Here is a 7,462-nt window from a genome sequence, read left to right as displayed (position 1 = left end):
TCCGTGTCTTACCTCCAAAAGAGGGCATCTCCTGCCTCACAGGTGCTTGTGAGGACGAGCCGAGAGACCAGCTTCTACACGGGGAGGGGTTGTGACATGTCAGGGCTGTTCTGGACCCAGAGTTACTGCAGGGAACTGGAGAGGTTGTGCTGCAGGAGCCAAGGAGGTTGCCCTGACAGGCCTGGAAGTGGCTTAGGTTTGGATCCTCCATCCCTGGGCACCTGGCATTGGGCAGACCAGCCTCCCTGGGGCAGTTCCCACTGAGAAGCCGCAAAGCATCCTCCTGGACCATCTGTACCCCGGGGAAACATCCCTTGGTCCTTCTGTACCCTTCAGACCAGCCCCTCTTGAGGGATACCCAGACTCGGGCAAGGCAGGAGCCAAGGGCAGTGAAGCAAACCTGTCAAGGTGCTGCCCGTTCCCTTGGGTGTCTCCCGCCAAGAGGCCTCCATTCTCAAGGAAGCGAGCGCTGGCCACCTGTGTGCATCCACCACGCGAGTGTGCAGGGGCAGGTTGCCAGGATGGAGCGGCCTTGCCACCCACTGCCCACAAAGGCATCCTGGCACACCCAGCATGGTCTGAAACCCTCGTATGAAGGAGGAGCTCCTCACGGCCTGCTGCTGCCCCAGCCACAAGAAGCACATGAGCACAGGTAGGGCCCATGGAGTCCTTGGGGCCTGCTACAGGGGGCCAGTAACTATGTTCACACCAGCAGCCATAAGCACAGGGACACAGGCAGATACCACCAGCCTGGGAAGGACGGGTGCGGTGGCTCACACACCACCTGCCTTCTTGCCGCAGCAGGCCTGTGGCCACTCTCTGGCTCTGTCTGTCCCCGTGCAGGCTGGATCTGTGGGCACCGGTCCCTGGAGGACTCAAGGTCATGGGAGGATCTGGCCCTGCCCCCCAGGAGTCTAGGGGAGCTCAGAGGTGCTCCGCTGGAGACAGGCCTGTGAGGGAGAACCGTCATTCACCCCGCAGGCCACATAAGAGTGACAAGAGGTCACAGGTCTGAAAGGACACTGGCGAGGAAGATCGGGAGGGCACCAATGGGAGCTGGATGAGGCCCCAAGGCCTGAGGACAACCTTCACTCGCCGCAAGACACCTGACGGCTGCACCTGCCGCCGAAGCGGAACTCCTGCGGCCAGGAGTTCGGGACCAGCCTGTTGGCAGCTGCGGGAGAGACCCCACCAGGCACACCCAGCGCCACTCACCTGCCAGGCTCTAAGCTCTGGAGCTGTGTCTGTTCTCAGAGTCCACCCCAAGGCGGCGAGACACTGCTGGGCCTCACAAGCCCTGTGCCCTGGCCGTCGCCTGCATTGACAAGGCCCGGCAATCCAAGCTGGCTCGTCCGGCAGCTCCAGAGACCCCTCGGTGTTCGTAGGTCTTTGTGAACTGGGGAGAGCTGGTGAGCAGTCTCCCCTTCTGTGAAACAATCTGGGCCTCAATGATGAGTGAGAAGCCCAGACTCAGGTCCAGTCCTGACGGCCGGCCACCCTCCCTCCTCTAGGACACCCTCCTCTTGTCCATCACACCAGTACATCCCCTTCTCCTCCCTCTAACTTCCACTGAGGATGGCCAGCCCTCCTTGGGCTCCACTCCCCTAACCAGGGCTACAGTCCTCACAACCCGGCTTGAGGTCTGAAGGGGTGATCTGCCCCTCCACACTTGTGGGTGTTTCTCATTAGGTGGAATGAGAGACTTGAGAAAAGAAAGGAGACACAGAGACAAAGTATAGAGAAAGAAAAAGTGGGCCCAGGGGACCGGCGCTCAGCTTACAGAGGACCCACACCAGCACCGGTCTCTGAGTTCCCTTAGTATTTATTGATAATTATCTTTACCATCTTAAAGATAAGGGAGTGGCAGGACAATAGGATCATTGTAGGGAGGAAATCGGCAGTAAGACATATGAACAAAAACCTCTGTGACATGAATAAGTTTAAAGGAAAATGCTGTGCCTTGAGATGCATATGCAAACATCTCCATAAACCTTTTAGCAGCATTGTTTCAGCCTATCACATGGGGAGAAACCTTGGACAATACCTAGCTTTCCTAGGCAGAGGTCCCTGCGACCTTTGGCCGTAAGTGTCCCTGGGTAGTTGAAATTAAGAGAATGGTGATGACTTTTAACCAGCAAGCTGCCTTCAGGCACTTGTTTAACAAAGACACATCCTGCACAGCCCCAAATCAGTTAAACCTTGAGTCACCACAGCACATGTCTCTTGCAAGGACAAGGTTGGGGGTAGGGTCACAGATTAACAGCATCTCAAATACAGAACAAAATGGAGTCTCTTATGTGTACTTCTTTCTATATAGACACAGTAGTAACAGGCTCTTTCTTTTCCCCACAGAGGTCTGAGCTACCAGCTGAGGGTTTCTGCCCTGGGCTCTAGCTAGGGCCTCCTGGCTCCTTTGTTCTTTCCTTTCTTTTCTTTTCTTTTTTTTTTTTTTTGAGATAAGGTCTGGTTCCATCACCCAGGCTGGAGTGCGGTGTCGTGATCTTGGCTCACTGCAACCTCTGCCTCCCAGCTTCAAGTGATTCTCCTGCCTCAGCCTCCTGAGTAGCTGGGACTACAGGCACCTGCCACCATGCCTGGCTAATTTTTGTATGTTTTGTAGAAACAGGGTCTTGCCAGGTTGCCCTGTCTGATCTAGAACTCGTGAGCTCAAGCCATTTGCCCTCTTTGGCCTCCCAAAGTGCTGGGATTATATGCATGAGCCACTGTGCCCGGCTGACTCCTTTTTCTGAAACTCTTGAAAACTTCTTGTCTCTAGACCCGCTCAAATTCAAAATCTACTCCCAAATCTCAAGACTGCGAAGAAACAACAGTCAAATCTCAGCCATCCCCAGCCACAAGCTCAAGGCTGATGGACAGACCCCCACCTAGACCCAAACTGCGTCTCTGTCCTGGGGGGACAGACCCAGCCTGGACCCCTCTGTGCTGAGCCCCTCTGGTCCTGGGCACCTCAGCAGTCCCACCAACCTCTTACCATGCCATCTCTGTCGCCAGTCGGGTGCCCCAGAGCCTGCAATGGTGGTTGATTGACAGCTCCCCTCTCTCCTCCATAGTACAGCGCCACCCCCCCACCCCCCAGCAATGCAGCCGTTCCTGTTCAACAACAGGCCCCAAATGACCAACATGACAACATGGAGGTCCCAGCAGCTGCTAATCGAACCCCAGGTTTCTCCTGCTTGAACCCAGGGAAGGATCCTTTGCCTCCTGATATGCACTTCAAATGGCTGTGTGCTGCTGAAGGCCCTGGAAACGCAGCCTCACCTGGCCTCAGCTCTCCTCATCCTCACCTGGAATGACCACATTCCCCGCACCAGGGCAAAGCCAATCGCTGTCATTCAGGCTGCTCCTCCCTGACCGACTGTCTTCTGTCAGGACCCCTGGTGCCCCACACAGCAGGCACAGAGAAGACCCTCCAAGGCCACGGCAGTAGATCCCCTCTCCCAGCCCATGTCACCAGGTCCCCAAGCCGGACCCTCACTGTTGACTCATAACCAGCCCATGTGGTGCTGCTTCCTGAGGCTGCCTCCCTCTGGGCATCCCTGGTGTGATGGCAGTACGGTCATCCCCAACGCACAGCAGAGCCTCCATCTCCAGGACCTCCGTGCCAGTCCTCCTCTGTGTGTGCGCAGCAGCCACCACTGCTGTTCCCAAAACCTCAGTCCCATGGCTGCTCTGGCACTCATGGGTCTCTGTATGGCACATTGCCCAGGTGGGGCCCGCTGTCTGCCCCGGCCCTCTGTGAGGTGGGCGCTGTGGCTCTTGGAGGCTCCTGGCTCCTAGTTCTCTGTCCTCCGAACCTTCTGAGCTCCCAGGCCCTCTCCAAGTTGTGGCCTGGCCTATGGCAGTGGGGCTGTGGCCACCCTGTTCACACTCACCCGTTGGGAGCACTCTTCCCCATTTCTGGCTGGGTGAGGATCCGGGGCGTCTCCTCTTGTTCCAGCAGGGAGATTAGCTCAGGTTTGGAAGCTGGGAATCCTACTTGAGGAAAACAGTCCAGAGGCCTGGAGAGATCCTGGGGAGGTGGAGCAGGCAGGGCCTGAACTGGGGGACCCTCCCACACCCAGCTAGCCAGGCGGGCTGCCCACTGGACACTTGAAGGGTAGGAAGCAGCTGCCAAGATCTCACCCCCAGAGATGCCCAATTGTGGCACAAGCCTCCAGTCTCTCTTGATTTGGCTGCCAGAGAAAAGCAAATTCTGCTTGTGGTTGTCATCATGCGGTCCCAAACAGATCATCACTACAGGGAGAAGCAATCTCCTCTGTACTCTGATGGGTGTGGGATGGGTGAGGACTGACTGTCCAGAGGGCCCAGGGTGCCTTCCAGGAACACCTACAGCACTGCTGACCTGATGCTCACCTCACCCCTTCCCACAGCAGCCCAGCGCCCTCCTGGCAGGCCCGCTGCTCCCCAGCTCACCCCCATCAGGCACTATTCCTCCCTAGATGTCCTCTCCACCGCACGGAGGCTTGGACTGGACTTCACCAAGACATTTGAAACCATGCACCAGGGAATGTGTGCATAGAATGAAGAACCTTTTGTTTGTGGGGCTCCATCTCTGCTCTCTAGGGTCACCCAAGCATTTGGGGCCTTGATCCTGGAGAGGCTGCTCCCTCTAGGGCTAATTCCCAGAGACAGCAAACACTCCCCTTTCAGTGCACCTTTTTTCTTTTTTTTTGAGGCGGAGTCTCACTCTGTCACCCAGGCTGGAGTGCAGTGACATGATCTGGGCTCACTGTAGCCTCTGCCTCCTGGGTCCAGGCGATTCTCCCATCTCAGCCTTGAGTAGCTGAGACTACATGCGTGCGCCACCACACCCGGCTACTTTTTATGTATTTTAATAGAGACGAGGTTTCACCATGTTGGCCAGGCTGGTCTCACCGCAGGTGATCTGCCCTCCTCAGCCCCCTGAAGTGCTGGGATTACAAGCATGAGCCACTGCGCCCAGCCCCAGTGCACCTCTGAGACACAAACCAACCAATCCAGAGTCCACAACTATCTATCTCCCTTATCACACCATCACTCACCAAGCCAATATTTCCCCTGCCCTAAGTCAACTGGGAGCCAGGTACTGGACAAGAAGGGGCCACCCCTATAGCCCAGAGCCTGCCACAGTTGTTCAAATAGTCCAGTCCTGAGCTCACTCTGCATACCTACCCTGCCTGCCCTCTCCTTCCAGAGAAAATAAAGGCTCCGGCCAAACTCAGCCCTCTCCCACTTTCTGCCTCCTGGCCATCCCTGGTCCTTCTCACGTGGCCCTGTGTGCCCTGCCCAGTTTCCAGGGACCTGTGACTGTAACTTCTGCCTTCACGACAGTCTTTTTCACGTGTGCACGCCTTACCACACCTGATTAAAACAAATCCAGGGGGCCGGGCGCGGCGGCTCACACCTGCAAGCCCAGCGCTTTGGGCGACGGAGGCGGGCGGATCACCTGAGGTCAGGAGTTCGAGACCAGCCTGGCTAACATGGTGAAACCCCATTTCTACTAAAAATACAAAAAATTAGCCAGGCATGGTGGTGCGTGCCTGTAATTCCAGCTACTCGGGAGGCTGAGGCAGGAGAATCGCTTGAAGTGGAGTTTGCAGTGAAGTGCAGGTTCCGGGAAGTGGAGGTTGCAGTGAGCCGAGATTGCATCATTGCACTCCAGCCTGGGCAACAAGAGTGAAACTCTGTAAAAAAAAAAAAAAAAAAAAAAAAAAAATCCAGGGTACGTTTGAACTCACCTTGAGATATGGGTGTCTGCAGATGGTAAGGGACCTGTGGAGGGGCTCTGTCGGTTGGAAGCACCATTGCTCTGGGCCGTCCACTCGGATACGGAGAGTGCTGTTGGAAATGCAGCATCGCCTTGAAAGTGGCTTTGTAGTTGAGATTTTTTTCCTGGAAACATTTACAGCTTGGAACTGTTCTATCTGACCAAATATGAGGAGTTTAGAGTTGCCCCAAAAGTGGCAGCAAGGGAGTTGCCTCAAAGACTTCCCCAGCCTGTCCCGAGATGGAATTGGTTGGGATTCCAAGGAAAGAAGTGGTAAATGATCAGTCCAGAGCATTTCTTCCAGACATTTTCATATGGAGCTTCAGCTTTCTTGGGATCGACGGTGAGGCAAGGGATGCTTTACCCAAGCACGTTTGCAGCAAGGGAGTCTGGCTATGGAGCTTAGATGAGAGTTTAAGGGACTGGGCTCAGGGCAGGGCCAGTTTCTACGTATTCAGCAATAGGGTTGACTGTGTTTTTAAGCAACCTAAACAGCTTTTTCAGGGAATGTGCCAGGCCCCAGCCTGGGTTCAAGGCTGCAGGGAACACGCAGTGGCCAGGTCCCGGAGCAGTGAAAGGACTCTGTGTTTCTCAATCAGTAGAGAAAGAAAGAGGGGGAACTGGAAGACCCTGTGAATCCCAATCTCAGACAGGGATGAGCAATCCAGGCTGGCCCAGAGCATAAGCACCGTGACCATGTGAGGCCTGAGTGCCTCGCTGTGGAGGGTCTGCTTGCTCAGTGGGCTCTTGACTCAGCCAGGTAGTGGATGCAGTGGATGGAGGAAGCCCCCTCACCCCAGACAGGATCTCAGGGCCTCAGAGCCCTGGCATCTGCATCCTGGACACAAGGAAGGTGCCTATAAGGTGGACGCACTAGCCAGGCTCTCTCCCCCTCCTGCTCCTGTGTTACCCTGGTGTGCCCCCCTCACGGGCCAGGCTGGGGCACAGGGTTGCCGGCCCCTACCAGCCCTGCGGGTCTGGAGGGCGGCTGGGGAAGCAGACCCCTGTCCTTCCCGATCCTTCGCGACATGCTCCCTGAGCAGCCAGGAACTTAGGTGACCAGAGAGGGTGTGGGGCTGAGGGAGCCGAACTGGGGGCTGCAGAGGCGGGGGTGGGAGTGGTGGGATCATCCGCACGGGGAGAGGCGAGGCCGGCGTCTGTTTTTCACCTGGGTCTCCCTGGGGGGGTTCGGGGGTGCCTGACTCTTCCCTCCTTTGGTTTGCGCAGATTTCCCCGCGCGGGTTCGGATCAGCACGCCGGGGGAGCCCGGCTTACGTCCCTCCTGGACCTCCGCCCCGTTCTTCCCGTGGGGAGGGGCGCGTCAGGCGGATCCTGCGCTCTCCGGCCGCTGGGCTTCCCCGGGAGCCACGCGGGAAGGTCCAGGCAGCCGAGACGCAGGCAGCGTCCTCGCCGAGGCTGCGGGTTCGTGGCCATCCGGGGTAGGCGCGCAGGCTCTGCCGGAGGCAGAAGGAACCCGAGGGAGGCGGGGTGGAGGGCGGCGAGGGGCCGGGGCGGGGCGGGGCGCGGGGCCGGGGCAGGGTGGAGGGCGGCGCGCGGGGCGGGGCGGGGCGGGGGCGCGGGGCGGGGCGGGGCGCGGGGCGGGGCGGGGCGCGGGGCGCGGGGCGGGGCGGGGGGGGGGGGGGCGGGGCGGGGCGGGGGGGGGGCGGGGGGGCGGGGGCGGGGCGGGGCGGGGCG

At 58.0% G+C, this 7,462-nt stretch overlaps 3 protein-coding genes across 3 annotated transcripts in view; 1 reads left to right on the top strand and 2 right to left on the bottom strand.

Moving 5' to 3' along the window:
• Nucleotides 1–3,118, bottom strand: part of ZNF251 (zinc finger protein 251) — a 107,031-nt gene extending 103,913 nt beyond the window's left edge. The window contains exon 1 of the mRNA XM_050800879.1: nucleotides 3,091–3,118. The gene's annotated coding sequence lies outside the window, so the exon portion shown is untranslated. The remainder of the gene's footprint in view (nucleotides 1–3,090) is intronic.
• ZNF34 (zinc finger protein 34) overlaps nucleotides 1–7,462 on the bottom strand; it is a 129,082-nt gene that overhangs the window by 48,052 nt on the left and 73,568 nt on the right. The gene's annotated exons all lie outside the window — the stretch shown is intronic.
• The window catches only part of LOC126960995 (UPF0488 protein C8orf33), a 200,659-nt gene continuing 200,495 nt past the window's right edge, over nucleotides 7,299–7,462 (top strand). The window contains exon 1 of the mRNA XM_050800985.1: nucleotides 7,299–7,302. The gene's annotated coding sequence lies outside the window, so the exon portion shown is untranslated. The remainder of the gene's footprint in view (nucleotides 7,303–7,462) is intronic.

This window comes from Macaca thibetana, chromosome 8 (genome assembly GCF_024542745.1).
Source record: "Macaca thibetana thibetana isolate TM-01 chromosome 8, ASM2454274v1, whole genome shotgun sequence".
NCBI classification, from domain to species: Eukaryota; Metazoa; Chordata; class Mammalia; order Primates; family Cercopithecidae; genus Macaca; species Macaca thibetana.
This window is presented reverse-complemented; position numbering and strand designations above follow the sequence as displayed.